At 38.3% G+C, this 16,501-nt stretch overlaps 1 long non-coding RNA gene across 3 annotated transcripts in view; it reads right to left on the minus strand.

Annotated features, from left to right (window-relative positions):
- Positions 1-16,501, minus strand: part of LOC147827007 (uncharacterized) — a 126,548-nt gene that overhangs the window by 91,195 nt on the left and 18,852 nt on the right. For all 3 annotated transcript variants that reach the window (XR_015453189.1, XR_015453188.1, XR_015453191.1), the window contains exon 3: positions 10,673-10,817. This is a non-coding gene — a long non-coding RNA (uncharacterized LOC147827007). The remainder of the gene's footprint in view (positions 1-10,672; positions 10,818-16,501) is intronic.

A 16,501-nucleotide genomic window follows, 5' to 3' on the forward strand; every position in this document is an offset into this window, starting at 1 on the left:
ACATTAATTAGACAATTGTTGAATGTTACATGAATTCACATAATTTAATGTCTTTTTTATATAGTCATGGTTTCTTTCCCTAATTAAATTGTGCAAGATTGAGATAAGAAGCTATTTTATTCATTGCAGGCTCCAGTGTATCCAGCATTGTAAAGTAGTTAGTTGCTCCTCAAATATTTAAGGGTTTCCCAAATTGTATTCCGTGACATTTTTTTTCTGGGAGATGCTACTAACGTGTGGGGTGAGATAAAGCATAAAGTAGTAAAATAAGTTTACAAAATAAATCCTTGTCTTAAAGTTTCAAAATGTATATAGCATATCAAAGACCTTGAAAAGTCCTGCAGTGAAGAAAGCCAATTTTCTTCGTGCAACCAATTTTTCTTAAATTTCAACATAAGACCTACTTTTCTTAGGCATAAATTTCCTGTAGAACAATGCTCCATAATTTATCTACCAGTTAGAAAATGCAATCTTTCAAGTCTATGTCCTCATACATAAATATTTTATTCACACCCCATTATATTGGAAAGAGAGCTAATTTAGAATCAAAAAAACTAGGCTCTAGCCTGGTGGAAAATATATGATTATACTTGATTGTACTGTCTCCTGCCTTACCTTCAGAGAGCACATGTAGACCAACACTGAAGCATTAAGGAAAACAGTAAAAAAAAAAAAAAAAAAATCACAGTGCAAGTTAAAACAGCAGTGACATACACTGCACATCCATAAGGAAGGCCAAAATCTGGAACCCTGACAACACCAAATGTTGGCGAGTATGTGGAGAATAGGAACTCTCATTCATTTCTGGTGGGAATGTCTAATTACACAACCACTTTGGAAAACAGTTTGGAAGTTTCTTAGGAAACTCTGACCATGTGATCCAGCAATCAGACTACTTATCCCAAAAAGTTGAAAAATTGTATCCATACAGAGATGTTTACAACAGCTTCATTCATAATTTCCAAAACTTGAAAGCAACCAAGATGTCCTTGAGTATGATCACGATAAATAAACCTTGGTCATCCAGACATGGAATGTTAAAAATGAATGATCAACCATGAAAAGACATGAAGGAATCTTAAATGCATATTCCTAAGTGAAAGAAGCCAATCTAAAAAAGATTCATTGTTAACCTTGCAAAGAGTCACTTAGGTATCATGGGGATGGAGGTGTCAGATGACAAAAACTTGATGAGGAATGATAACTTCATGAATAAAATATCAAAAAATTCAAAAAACTTTGAAACAAAAATTACAAAGTGTCCTCTCTAGTGCAATCTTCCACTTATATCTTTCTTTCATAATTACTGAATTATTTTATAAGTCTGTAAATTATAAAAATCAGAGATCAGAGCAAATAACACTTGTCCAAAGAGATGCAAATGAAATTCATCCAGCTGATATTTCCAGGACATTATTTTGTCCTCTGGATATTGACCAGTTTTGCCTCTATTAGCAAATTCATTTCAGCATTTACAAGTGTCTACATACGTGTTGGTTCTTTGGATTCTCTTTCGAACCAGTTTTAACATATAATGGTTTTTTCATTAATTAATGACTGAAATTAAAATCTATGATATGTACCCTTTTATAAACAAGTCATAACTTCATCTTTTTGAAATTATCCTTTGACATGCTTCTTCCTTGCCTAGATTTTTGGAATGACAGTCTTATGGTTTGAATGTTTGTCTGCCCCCCAAACTCATGTTGAAATCTAATTGCCATTGTAATGGTATTAAAAGGTGAGATTCTCAAGTGGAGATATGGCAAAGCACTCACGAATGGACTAAGGTCTTATTTTCTAGGAGTGAGTTCCTTTTAAAAGTTCGATTTCAGCCCCTTTCTGTCTGTCTAGCCGCTTTCACCATGGGTTGACTAAGCAAGAGGACCCTCATCAGATACTCGAACTTGATAAGACTCCCCAGCCTCCAGAACTGTGAGACAATATATTTATGTTCCTGACAAATGACCTAGTCTGATGTATTCTAATATAGGAGTGCAAAATCAAGTAAGGCACATATAAACTGTAATCTTTCTTTTAAAATTCCATACCAGCACTAAAAGCAAGAAAGTAAATCATCATCATATCTGAAATCCTTGAAGACGGAAAGCACTTGGAATCAGGACAACAGGTTAACAGGATGCAAGAAAAGCTATTGCCCAGGGAACTCTAATTCTTCCCAAAAGCACTGAGAACCCCAAATTTAGATTCAACAAATGCAAAGGCTTTTGGGAATTAACCAGTTTTCCTCTCTCCCTTCCCAGGGGAAGGTGATAAATCCCTTTTTTTAGGGTAGTAAACTTGAACACAATTTTCAATACTAGATGCTACCTTTTTCTCTAATGTTTATGTTTTTTCTGGCTTTCCCAAATTGAAAACCACTCTTCTGGCTGTTGCAAATGAAAATAAAATATAAATTGAGTAGATCTCCCTCTCCTTTGAGATCTGTTCATCCTGTCATTCTCTGTAAAGGACAACATTGCTTCCATGTTATTTCCATGAGGAAGGAGCATGAAAACCACTCAATCCTCTAACACAGAGTGCAAAGTCTAGTTGCACAGTGTATTAAATTCACAAATGTACATCATACTCTGAAACACTTCTAAATGCAAGGCCTAAGTCTTAGTATTTTACCTTAAAGCAGCACAACTAGTGTCTTAGTTACTTTTGCATTGCTAAGACAAAATACCTGACACCCAAAGTTAAAGGAGGAAGGGTTTATCTCGGCTCACAGTTTGTAGAGGTTTCAATTCATAGTTGGCTGGCTCTAACACAGGGTGGCATGACAGAGAGGCATCACAGAGGAGAAACAGTCCATGGCAGAGCAAGCAGAAGGAAGCAAGCAGCAAGCAACAGCAGCAGCAGAAGTGGCACTGAAGTAGCAGAGCAGTTTCTTTCTTTCCATTTATATTCCTACCCACCTTTTTTTTTGGTGGTGGCACCCACTCCCAGAGTGGGACACCCTTAAGCCCAGCATTCCACTCTTAATTATAACATCACATCCTTAATCCTAGGATCATAAACCCTAATCCAGGCACCTTCAAAACTCCCCACCGATGACCACATGAGGCTTTGGGGTACATATAGATGCCAGCCATAACACCTAGACATGACAACAAGGACACACAGAATATCAAACATAACACTTAACTAAATTTACACATAATCATTTACTAGAGCAACAAGCATGCACATCTTTTTCCTAAATCTGAGTCTTCTCTGGAAGATGATTATATCTTAGCCACACACTTCAATGCTTTGACTTAGCAATTAATGCAGAATTTTGAAGCACTGTGCTACAGCTCATAAGGAAGATATTTTTAGGTACTTGTTAAAGTCATTCCTAATAACTTTGAAATATATTATATTGGTTTATTCCATCACATTGAAATGACATCATGGTCTTTTCATTTCAAAGCTACCTTCAATGAGTGGAAGAGAGAAGGAACTGTAGCGAAACAAAGAGAACAGAGAAGAAAATGCCCTGTGAGGATCTAACAAAACACTTCACCTGGCTATTCCTACAGACCTTTGGAGCAAGGGCTGTGGCAGGGAGGAGTGAGGCAGCGGATCAGGGAAGGCAGAATTTGGGAGCAATCTTCTATCTGTAGCTTCTAACTTAATTGAAATGGAAATTTGGGGAATAAAAAATTCCTTGGTCATCTGTGAGACAAGTGAAAGGACACTAAGAACATATGAATCATCTTCCTCTTGCAAAACAAGTCATAGTTGGGACATTTTTATGCCACAAAATAGCAAGCTGGGTTTCAAGCCTGCAAAGGAATAGGTAATTATAAATATGAGAATAGAATTTGAGGATTAATAGTATTGTTAACATTTTAAAATGATGTTCTGAGCACACACACACACACTAGAAAATTATAATACTATGAGATTCCCGTACACTGACTGCTTCTATATGCCCTGCTCCCATTTAGAGAAAGTACATAAAATTGAAGAAGGGGCACATTAACTCTTTTTCATTATGATGTACACAAAAGAAGAAGCTTCTCCAATAGCCTAATACTATCTTAATGATACTGTGGTTCTCCAACAATTTTTTGCCAGAAGTATTTCCTTCTATGTGTTCAGAAACAAAGACCATAGCAAGAGTAAAGTATGGCATCCTTCAGAGACACCACCTAGTTTCTCTTTTAAAAACATAACCAGAGGTTGCAACTCTTCCAAATTTTTACATTAATTCATTGAAATAGCTTTGGTTCTCAGAGGCAGTCAAATCCAATCTGTTATCAACTTGTTAATAAATATAAGAGAGCTATAAAATAAAATGTGAAAATAGCTCTCAAATCTTGCAATGCAACTGGATTTTTAAAAGAAAGAATAAATATGCTATTTTCCTTTAATAGTTTAGCCTTGTACTTTCATCAACAGTAGCAGTACTGAGGTGGAGGAGAGGAACAATGCTTATGGCATAGGCTCATCTTACTGCTTCTGTCTTTTATTTCTTGTAGCATTAAGGGAATGCTTGGTCTAGAAATAAAAAGACGTGAATGTAATCTTGGCTCTACCACCCCAGTGTGTGAATTTAAACAAGAATCTCTTGGACTTTGTTTACCTCATTAGTAACTGTAACTCAGGCCCTTTCTAGATGTCCAGACATGTAAATCCAATTGTCTTCCTGACCCTTTGCCATATTTGGATTTTGAATGTTCCCCCAAAGGTCCACATGTTAAAAGTTTGGTCCCCGTGGTGGTGCTAGGGGGAAATGATGACCTTTGGAAGGTGAGGCCTACTAGGAAGTCTTTAGGTCTTTGGACATGTGCCCTGGAAGGGGATTGTAGGCCTCAGTCTCCTTTTACTTCGCCTTTTCTGCCTGGTTCATAATATAACTGTTTTGAATCTGCTGTGTACTCACACCATGATGTGCTTCCTCACCACAGGCCCCAAAAAATGGGGTCAGTTAATCATGGACTAGAGCCACTCAAGGCTGTGAGCCAAAATAAGCCCTTTCTCTTGTAAGTTGATTACCTCAGATATTTTATCATAGTAACTGAAACCTGACTAGTACTCCCCTCCACCCTCCACCTGGACAACCTCCAAAGACCTCAGTGTAGAAGGAATCTAACTTGTGATCTTCACCGTGAACTGGGTTCTCTTCCATTGTTCTTCATCTATTCTCTTGAGCTATCCAGCAATCTAAAACCCATGCCTGACATTACTCTCTACATTTATGTCCATTCTATTACCAAGTTTTGTTCAATTTATATCATTCCACTTATGCTCCCTTCTCTCCATCTCTACCACCTCTACTACCATCCCATGCCATCCTCCTTCTCATCCAGACTAATTGGAGAACTTCCTCACTGGTCTACCTCCAGCTGCTCTTTCTCCTCTAATCACGTGCCCATCTAATCAGTCTTCTTTCTAAAATATAAATCTAATCATATCCTCTTTCTACCTAAAACATGTCAGTGACTTGATCTGTCTACTGGGAAATTCGGTAATGTTCTTTGATCTCATACAGTCCTTTCGGTTCCTTCAATGTGCCTTGCTCCTCCACACTGTGGGGCCTTTGCATATACTATTTCCTAGTCTACTGTCGGCCTATTCTCTAGTCAATGTGTATTCTTCTATCAGAACTTGTGTCAGTTCTCACACATAGAAGCTTTCTTTTACTCCCCTCCATATTATGTCTCCTGTCCTTATAATACATGTTCATGGCATTATCATGATTAAGCTATAACTTTTAATTTATTATGTGATTATTTGAATATATCTTATTTATAGATGAAGACTATTAAACTAAAAGCTTCATAAAACTGAATCTCATTTTTCTCATGTGGGAAAGTCACAACAAAAATTTGCTAGGCAATTGGACGAACCAATGAATATAAATTACCAAAGCTATAAATTCAATATGTCCCACATACTAAAATCTTTGGAGTGCTGGTTTGATATTCATGAAGTTCCTGAGGTGCTCTTTAACATGAAAGTATCTTATTTCTCCATCAATTTTGAAAGATAGTTTTGCAGGGTACATCAATCTGGGTTGGAGGCTGTTTTCCTTTAGGGCTTAAAATACATCACTCCAAGCTCTTCTTGCCTTGAGGGTTTGCATTGAGAAGTCTGCTGTGATTCTGATGGGCTTTCCTTTGTATGTGATTTGTTTCTTTTCTCTCACTGCTTGTAGAATTTTGTTCTTCTGTTGTATTTCTAGAATCCTAACTATTATATACCTATGTGTAGATTTTTTTTGATCAAGGCTAGCTGGAGTCCTATATGCCTCACTTGTCTGTATGTCAAGTTCTTTTCCCCTCCTTAGGAAGTTTTCTGCCATCACTTCTGTAAACAGCTTTTTTATGTCATCTGCACTCTCTCCCCTTTCTTCATTGACTCCAGTCAGTCTTATGTTCTTCTTCTTTGCATCATCTAGCAGCTGCTGGATTAATTTCTCATGTTCCTTTACAATTTTAAAGCAATTTTTCTTTGCCTGGTCACTAATTGCAATCTTTTCTTCTATATCTGAAATTCTATCCTCACATTGGTTCATTCTGCTGCGCAGACTTTCGATGGAGTTTTTCATCTCCTGGAAATCTGTTTGCATCTGTTTTATGGATTCCATTTGTTTCCTATGTTGGGATTCCATCATGTTCCTCAGATCCTCTATTTTTTTATCGGTGTCCTCACTAGATTTATTAATCATGTCTTGCACTATGAGCACAATCTTTGCTGTTATCTGAGTAATTATTTCTGATTTCATTTTTCCCAGATCCTCTTTTGTTGCTAGTTCAGAGAGTCCAGGTGGTTGAGTATCAGATTGTTCCATCTTGTTTCCCTTTGGGGTTGCTGTAGGCGATCCAGAAGTCTGTTTTTGAGGTTTGTTTACGTGTCTTCTCATTTCCACGGTGGGGGGGGGGGGGTGCTACTGGTGCCCGTGCAGCTCAGCTTCTCTGCCCTAGGAGCTTGGGATGGCGGCGGGGGAGCTTCCTTCCGGGTGCTTGGACTGGCTCAGCTTCTCCCCACATACTAAAATCTTACATATATATCATTGAACTTCTCTGCAAAATATCTAAATGCATTAAAATGAGCCAAAATTGTATAAGAACAAAAATAGCATAATGTCATATTTCATGGCTCACACACATAAACAGATCTTGAAAAACATTTTAGTATATCTAATATTCTTTGTAGGAAAGCAAACCATCCATCAAGATACTAAGGGAAAGTTATATAAGAAGGAATATTTTGGGGTACAGGTTGAGAACAGAGAAGAAAGCATAATCCAGACAAATATTGACAAAGGCAATGGCCTAGATAGTTAAAGGAGACTGAGGGGATGAGGGGCGGGGTGCACACAGCTGTGGAGCCTACAGAGCAGTACGGTGCATTTAAGGAAAAGAAGAGATGGGAAACTATGAAATGATAGAACTGAATCATGTATCACCATGAACAACCTTGCTTAGGGCAGGCTCTGACTGCCCAGGTGCCCTGTAAAACATTTCAGGTCTAAAGAGGGCTTTTTTTTTTTTTTTTTGCCTGGGACAGCAGTTTCACTGCAGCATTTTTCATTTTTAGCAGCCTAAAAGATATTAGAGCAATGAATGTCTCCTGCTATTATTATTTCTTGGCTGTGCTTGTGGAAAAACAGTTTGATTCTGGCTGTTAATGAGAGTTTCTTGATTACCTGGATGGAAAACCCCTCTGTAGCCACTGTGAACAGATTGTGGAAAAGGGCACCTTAAAGGAGCTTCAGGGACTCCTGAGAAAATCTAATGCACATACGTGCACACACACATACATGTCCCCAGGCACACACACTCCCTCATGAATACGCACATATTAAAGTGGCCCACATGAAGGTGGTGCTTTCTGGAGATTTTCCACTCAGCCAAAAAGAAGAAACATATGTCACCCTTATTAGGAACGGGCACCTTCTGTGGAAAGCTCTCTTGTACAATGTGCATCCACATAGCCAAACATCTTAGGGACACTGTAAATGGTTCAAGTCCCTATCTAAATTTTTACATTTTGAATCCTTCAAGTATATTAGGGGATAATTATTCTCCCTCCTTGGTGACTAGGACAGTGAAAGCACAGGAATTTGTGCCCTTCCCCTAAGTCTTAAGCCAACAATCAGAACATTGTCATTTGCCCAGGGAATTCCCAGACCAGCGGGTGCACCTTACAGCAACTGTCAGTACAGCACTTCATTGCTGCCTCCTCTCATCAGCATGGCTTCTGGTCTCTGGTTGAGATGTACTGATGTTTCAGTTCTCAGAAGAGCCCTACTGAGCCACCCCTTCCAATTGTGTCTTCTGAGAAACAACTCTTGAGAGGAAAATGTTAAAATGTTCAGGATCTTCAAGTGTTGGTTAGGGAATGCAGCCTCTGACATATCACCCAGTTTGGTTCTCTGAATAAAGAGACAGGTGTCTTTCCCTCAGCACAATGTCCTTTCCACAGGTAAAGAAGTCTCTCCTACCATTTCAGAAAGGAAGACATAATTCTCTTTTGGCAAACCCAAACTCAGGGATCACAAAGATCTTACCTCCAAATCTCTCCCAGATATCTTTCCAATAAGACATTAGGGCACATTTGGGAATTAGTATCAGGAAAAACCATCAGTTTTCTAATACTGCCATTCAAATTAATCTCCAAGAAACCCCACAGGAAATTCAGTTGTTCTTTTTAAGGAGCCAAATATTTAACATGAAAAATCATGCCTTCTCAACTATATAGCATGAAGGTCACATTCGCTCAGTAAAATGTTTGAGCAGAAGAAACAGGAAAAATATGAATTACTTTTAGTCCCTAACCAACTGACTGTTAAGATATTATGTTTAGTCTTCATTGCCTATTTTTCATCTCTGAAAAAAATTAAGAAAACATGGACATCAAGCAGATGTCTGGAATAAAACATTGTCCGCAAGTGACTCGTCAAACATTTCCAGTGACCAAAGACAATGCATATGTTAGGTTTAAATTGACTGTAAAAGTTACCAATAAAAAACCCAATTACAAAATAATGGGAACAATAAACATACAAAATAAACCAAGGGAATTAGTATATTTTTTGTAGCTTCTAAGCCTGGTTATTAATCCAAATTTTATATCTAGTCCTAGTTTACAGTGGAAAAAGAAGAAATAATATATATTTTCCTAAAAATATATTACCATGAAATTATTTCATGGACAGAATAAAGTGAACAGAAGCAGAGAAGAATGTTGTCTTCATCTGATAATGGGTCCTAAAATAATGATTAGAAATAAATCATCATCACTGTCATTTCTCCTTTTAGGCCTTCAAAAACCATCCTAAAATCCTCTAGCACTGTGAAAATCTTCCCCCAAAGCAGAAACAGCACACTGATCGCTTCTCTCAGGACACTGTATTTATACCTTTGACCACATGAAGTGCATAGATGACCATCAAACCTAGTTTAGGACATAATTTGCACAACTTTGGTCCCTTCAGCTCATCTTCAGATAAAAGTAAACCACTGCAGCAGTTTTCTGCCTTTTTCCTAGCAGCAAACAATCAAACTGATAGGCATATTAAATAACTGTTGAATCTAACTAGAGAACTTACTTTCTCCAAACCAGAATAAAAATCTGGAAGGGGGGGGGGGGAGTAAAAGGACTTGAGATGTGATACAAGGCAGGAGGCAGTTAAGGAAAAGGCCGGAGAAAGAAGGGAGGGCCAGCCCACCTTGGAACCCACTTTATGGGCTCGGTCTGAGGCTTGAAGTTACCAAGGAAGTGGCTGGAAAGAAAAGAAAGGCCCCCTCCTTAGACCCCACTTCTGGACCAGGCTGTTCAGATTAAAATACAATGGAAAAAAGGAACCAAGTAACTTAGTTTATGCACAATAAATCCCAGAGCATGCACTTCATGTACTGTGTCCCTTGGCAAACCCCAAACCTAGTGACTAGGGCACTGACTGCAGATTTGTCCCCACCCACTGTGGGTTTAGGTACTATGACATTTCCTCTAAGGGCCATAAGGGGTCAAAAACTCTACCACCTCACAGAGGGGCTGAGTCAAGCCACTCATTGGCAGGAGTCATACCTCAGACCAAAACCCTCAATCCCACCCCAAACCCTAAGGCTTAAAACCCTCAACACCAACCCCTACTTGCCATTGAGAACTCCTCTCACTGGCCTGCTCCCACTCTGTGGAGTGTATTTTGTCTTTTCTCTTTCAAATAAGTCATTGATCCCACAGCTACTCTTGGGTATCCAGCTCAATTCTTTGCCTAAGACATGAAGACCACTAGCAATATGTATACATACTAATTCCCTATGATGAATGTACTTACTGTGTATCACAAACATTTACTAGTAAAAAGGGGAGAGAAAGAATGAAATAAAAAGAATCAAAATAGTTGCTGTATACCTATCATCTTATGTAGCTTCAACATATATAAATAGGATTCTTTGCTGGTGCTTCCTACAACAGAAACAGAATCTAGTCTCTAAGAAACTGACTATGCACCCAGTACATGAATTCATATGAATAAATGATTCATACAGTACAAAAATCCTTCCCATATGTTAATGGGTCAGTTACACCCCAAAGATAGTACAACCTGTAGGCACCAGGACCCAGAAAATAGAGGGCTCAGATTCCAGATAAATGCAATGCTTTTTCCACTACTGTTGTTCAGAAGAGGATTCATTCAAAGTCAAAAGGTAAGAGAAAATTATCATACCTAAAGTTGAAATTCATATTTGCCTCTTCAGTCATGTTCCTGCCCTTTGTGATATTTGCAAAATTTTTATTCTTTGTCCACAACTCTTCTTGATTGTTTTTTGAAGAAGCAAACCCACACGGGCTCATCACACTCCAGCACAGGCCTGAAATAAGGACAGAAACCATCCGTCAGCTGCCCTCCTGCCCTGTGGCCAGCCTCTGGGCGGTGCTCTGTTCCACTGCACTGGAAGCAAAAAGGTGTTAAGTACCACCTTGGTGGAAAAATAGGAAGAGAATACTGCTTTCTCTACTTTTTGTGGAAAAGTTAAAAGGAAAATAGTAACAGAAAGGGTAGAGCTTGAGACTGCCTACATTTCAAAGTCATATTGACCCAAATTGACTAGACTTCTAGCAAGAGGTACTCAAAAGACAAAAGCCATTTGAGATTGTCATTCCACAATGTATTTAGGTTACAATTCTCTAAAAGACACACTTTTTACTGTTCGAGTCACCACAGACAGCCCTTTCTCTTTGCTTTTGTTAAATTCTAAGAAACACAACAAAATTTTATTGCTTTTTTTTTTGGTACCAGGGATCGAACTGGGGTCCTAGCGCTTGCGCAGCGGGGAACACAACAAAATTTTAAACAATTGTTATTTTCCCCACACGTTAATGAATCTGAGCTGAAACATTCCTAAGTCTTTAAAGCTGGCAAAATGCTGTAAGAAAAGAACAAACACCCCCTGCGGAGGACGTCAGTGCCAAGGGCGTCACTTGGCAGGACGAACCTGGCCTCAGGACTAACAACGTGAGGGTGTGTTCAAGTGCACTTTCTCTACCTCTCATCAACTTAGACTTGATATTCAGGACCCAAGTGCAAAGCTGAATTTTCTAAACACTGAGAACCATCTTAGCATTTAATTTAAAAATAAAACATTTCTCCTTAGGAGGGGGACAGTTGCAGAGGTGGAGAGAGAGGTTGGCTTCACAGCAGAGCAGGTTCTCTGTGGTGTCCCTTTCTGAATTTCTTAAAATCGAGCAAATCTCTGGCAAGTAAACCAGCCCTCAAAAAGCAAAGACACTGGGGGAGAAGGAAGGGCTGGCTCGCCCACAATAACATCCACCTGCTCTCAGCAAAGCTGCCAACCTGAACAATCCAGCCCCTGTGAGGAAGCCAGGGCAGCTGTTCCCTGTAGGTGGGGTGGAAGGAACTCAGCTCTCCTGAGTAATGCTAACTGAAGGGGAACTCTGGCCAAACAATACCCTACTTATTCAGCTAGTTTCTCTTAGGCGATATCACTCCAAAGTGGGTTACCATAGGTAAGGAATTATAGAAGCAACATAAATCCTTGTCCATACTAATACCAGGCACCACTTATAACCCACTGAGGTGTTCCCCTTCATGTAAGCACGTGTAAGGACACCAGACTTACAAAGAAATCATCCATAAATTTAAGATATGTATTTCCCTTTGTTTTTAGTTTCTTTCATGTGTCGGTTAAAGTGAAAGATTGGTTTAAATCAATACATTTGTGCTCGTGTGTGCGTGTGTGTGTGTGTGTGTGTGTGTGATAACTGTGTGGTGTATAAGTACTCCTGTTAATGATTTAAGTAGCATTTACATCTACAATTTAAATGTCTTCAATTTCAGGGTGGAAATTAAATAGATGAGTTCCACCAGAAGTTCCCATGCCATTCATTCCAGATGACAGTGCCTGCCTCCTCGCACAATTGGAGAGATGCTTGAAAGTTACCAGCTTTGCATCCATAGTCCAGCACAGGTGAGGCAGATAGGGACCGATGAAAAGATGCACAATACAGGTTGTAATCTGAGGACTGTGGGGTAGTATTTCCTAACACTCAAATCCTAAGAAAACTATTAGATGGTTCTATAATCCATTATTATTCCTCTTGACTATCTTCTCAAATTTTGCGTTAAACCTATATGCCTGCAGCAGTAATTACTATGACCATCCTGAAGAATTTTTTTCTATTGGACTATGTAATTTCATAAGGGAAGCAATACTTTCTTGAACCATTCTATGACCCAGAAACAGGCAAAGCACTTTGTAAGACTTTTCCCTATTAAATCCTTCAACCATCTTTTAGGTAACCATTGTCTTCTTCATTGTCACAGACGAGGAGATTGTGGCTTATGGAATTCATGTGGTAACAGCCTAGTCAGTGTCAGAGATTTAAGTTGGGCGATAATCTGGCTTCAGATTCAGCTTTTTGCCTCTTTTAGCCATCATGCTATCCTGGAATGAGACAAATCTCTTAGAAACAGTAATATTTTTGAGTCAGCCAGAGAATAGCTCATGGTTGAAGCAAAATTAAAATTCTTTAATCTTTTTTTTTCTAAGCCAATCATTCAATGTGTTATTACTTTCTTCTGTGGACACATTTCCCCAGAATCTTTCTGGGTCTTACAAATTAAATGTCAACTATTCAATGGAAAATTTACCAAGTTTTGAACATTTTTGGAATTCAAATTTCAAACATATCTTTCCAATGCAAAAGTAACCACAGCAAATTTTCTATAAAAGATTTCTATAAACATTAGTTTTAATATTAAAATAGCTCCTATAAATTATCTAGTATGACTTCCTTCCTAATAAAAGAATCATGTAACATAACTCCTTGACAATGGCAAAAATTCCATCAGCACCACCCAGGCTCTATAGAAACATTACAAGTTACTCTGGTGGCTCTTTCTGGAGACAACACAACTTCCGCTTATAGAAAGTTCCAATTATTATAACAGGTTCCTTATATTGTCTTACTTTGCTGTGACTTACATCTTTGCATGCTATTTTTACTATAATAGGGCATCAAGTTTACCCTGGTTATCACTGATGGATTAGTATTCCTAAATCTAATTCTAATCTCATTACTCTTCTGCTCAAAAATGATACTATTCCGCCACATATGAGTTGTGTTTATTCATTTTATCTTGTTACTAAAGCATTTATACTACTCCTTCCTTGCAACCACGTCTTATCTGTTATATTCCAAAGTTCCTTCTTACTGTATTGTCCATGATACATAATCAATGTTTGTTCATTTAATTAACAAATTTATTCACTGTTAGAAAACCTAAAATGTTCTTTGTTATACCACCGTCTGAACATTAGCAATTAGGCATCTGAAATGATACACATTATTTCCAAATCACTTCACCTGAAAATAATTCTCCACCATCTCCACCAAGCTGCCTCTTTCTCTGCTGTTGTCCTTCTTAACCTGTCTCCTGCCTTCACCAGTCAATTCCACTCGGAGATTTCTTAATCATTTAAACATCTCTCCTTCTAACCACCTTCTCTCTTGGGGCCAGGAGATGGATTTTGTCCAGTTTTGTTGTGGTTTTGTTTTGTTTTGGCTTGTCCTTTTGCTCAGAAGTCATGGTTTAGTAGATAAAATCCTACTCTGCTAAACTATATTTAAAACCAGCTCAGTTCCTACCCTCCTGTATATTCTAAAGCCATAGAGTTTAGTTAGAAAGGTAAGTGAATATAAAAACCAAGGCAAACTTTACCCTTATCCTTTATTTTCCTGCCCAGACACTCAAATCTCTAAAAAAATTATAGATAAGTCACCCCAAAGTGGTATAGAGAAGTTTGAGATGGGTAGGGTAAGTTAGGAGAACTTATAAAACACTTTAAAAATTAAAATCTGTCTCCAACTCTATTTCCCTTGGTTCATCATTGAAATATATCTCTTTAACTCAGAGTTTTGCATAAATTGTTCTTTAGAGCATGAGGATTCCTTTAAATGTTCATTGAAGTTGTATAAAAATAACTTCTTAGGTTATGTTTAAGAAATTACAAGTTAAATGAAAATTTTAAAATTTGGGGGCCAGGGATTTAGCTCAGTGGTGCCGCGCCTGCTTTGTAAGAGCAAGGTCCTGAATTCGATCCCTGGTAACACACATACGCACACACACACACACACAAATTTCTAATGCAAAATTTCTCAGAGGCTTCAAAACACTAATGTGTATTATGAATCTGGAGAGGAGAAAAAATCAAGTACCTTTTAAAGCTTATGAAATGTGATCAAAAAATATGGTGAGTGTTTAAATGTTTAAAAATTATTATAGTAAAAGACACATTTGTGGGAGACCAGATGGGAAAAATGAGGCCTAATTGGCCTCCTCAGTGAGCACTGAGAAGAAAGAGGGCAGGCAAGTGAGCTGACACACTGAAGGGAAAAGTAAAAACACCTAAGATCCTGTTGTTTACCCAGACAAGTACCAAGGAGGGAGACAGATGAGTCCTGTGTAACTCTATAGTTACACAGGCCCGTGCTCATGTTTGAGTAAATAAGGTCAAGGTGCTCCAGTCACTTGGGGCTCTATGTCAAAGAGAGACAAGAGCCCCCTGGTCTTCCATATTTTAACCTGATTCTGTGTCTATTTTTCATTCTCATCATCCCTTGGTCAGGTTCGAGCTTGTAGGCTGGTTCCTACATACATTGTCATTAATCTGTCTCAGAACATCCCCCCTCACTTTGAACATACTTACCCACCATTCTTGTCACTTCTGAAGCAGTCCTGGATGTCCTCTTTCATGTCTTTAGTTGCACTATCATGGCTGCCTCCATGTCCTGAGTCAGTTCTAAACATCTACCTGTCATAGTCACTTTGACTTTCGAGAAAAGCCAGGAGCTCCACAATGATGGATCCAGTGAATACAGGAGGTGAAGATACACTGTAATGTTTTTATTTAACAAAAATTGCACCACCAGAAGGGATGTGTGACACAGAGCAAGATAAAACCATTTGCTCATTGCTCAGGCTGTTTTCTTTGCATATCATTTATTAAACACGGTAATAAGCCCTTACATCATTCGGAGTTCGCTGAAGTGTTCCTGGGTACAAACTCAGCTCACACAATTCCATCAAGGTCAAAAAACACAATCTACAGCACTTTTTGTTAAATCTTGACAGGCTTTTTTCACATTAGAAAAACTGGGAGATTTCCACTGAGAACTCTGAACCTTCATATTCACCTGTGTTCAAGTCTGTTGTAAAAGTGCTTTAAAGGAAACCATCAGAAATGGTCAGATCCTCAGAAATCCCCCTAATAGTCAATTGCCTGCTTGACTGAATCATTCCACTTACATTTCCAACACTATTTGGGGTTTTTGATGTCTAAGGACATCTTGATTGTTCCTCATTTTCAACCAATTCACAACTATTAGAAAAGCACTCTAACCACTAATAAACTTTTTATGTTCACTGCAGCATCTACATTAACTATTTTTAACATGTTACATGTTTCTCTAGCACTTTTTTTGCATTTTGCAACAAAAAGTCATGTTATTGCATTGCTCTTGATTTACGATTTAAAGTACACTTTAAAACACACCTGCTCTGAAATAAATAGGACATACATGTGTAAATACCAAATAGTTCCTCTGGTATGAGAAACTGAAAGTGTAAATAAGGATCAAAATGTATAATAGATAATGTAAAATAGGAAGAAAAGGTCTAAAGGAGCAGAGGAAGTGGGAGGGGTAGGGGAAAGGAATAAATACGAGAAAAGGAAAAAATGGAAACAAAGTCTTTGTAAGTGGGGGGGGGTTGGAGGGAGGGCAGGGGAATGGGGAAATAAATAAGAACCAAGATATATCATGTAAAGGTATAAATTCCCAATGATGAAAGTCATCATATTGTATACCTAAAATGTACCAATAAAATTAATGAATAATAATAAAAAAAATCTGTTCTTGACCCTAGTTCACAACTGACTGACTGCACTGAATGACTTGAAACTTTCACTCATTGTCCCTGCCTTTCTGTTGGATGGCACCTAGCAGGCAGCAGCATTCACCATATATTTTTATC

The sequence above is a fragment of the Heterocephalus glaber genome, unplaced genomic scaffold, assembly GCF_053883595.1.
Source record: "Heterocephalus glaber isolate CG9 unplaced genomic scaffold, H.glaber_assembly_v1.0 deba00001457, whole genome shotgun sequence".
NCBI lineage: Eukaryota > Metazoa > Chordata > Mammalia > Rodentia > Bathyergidae > Heterocephalus > Heterocephalus glaber.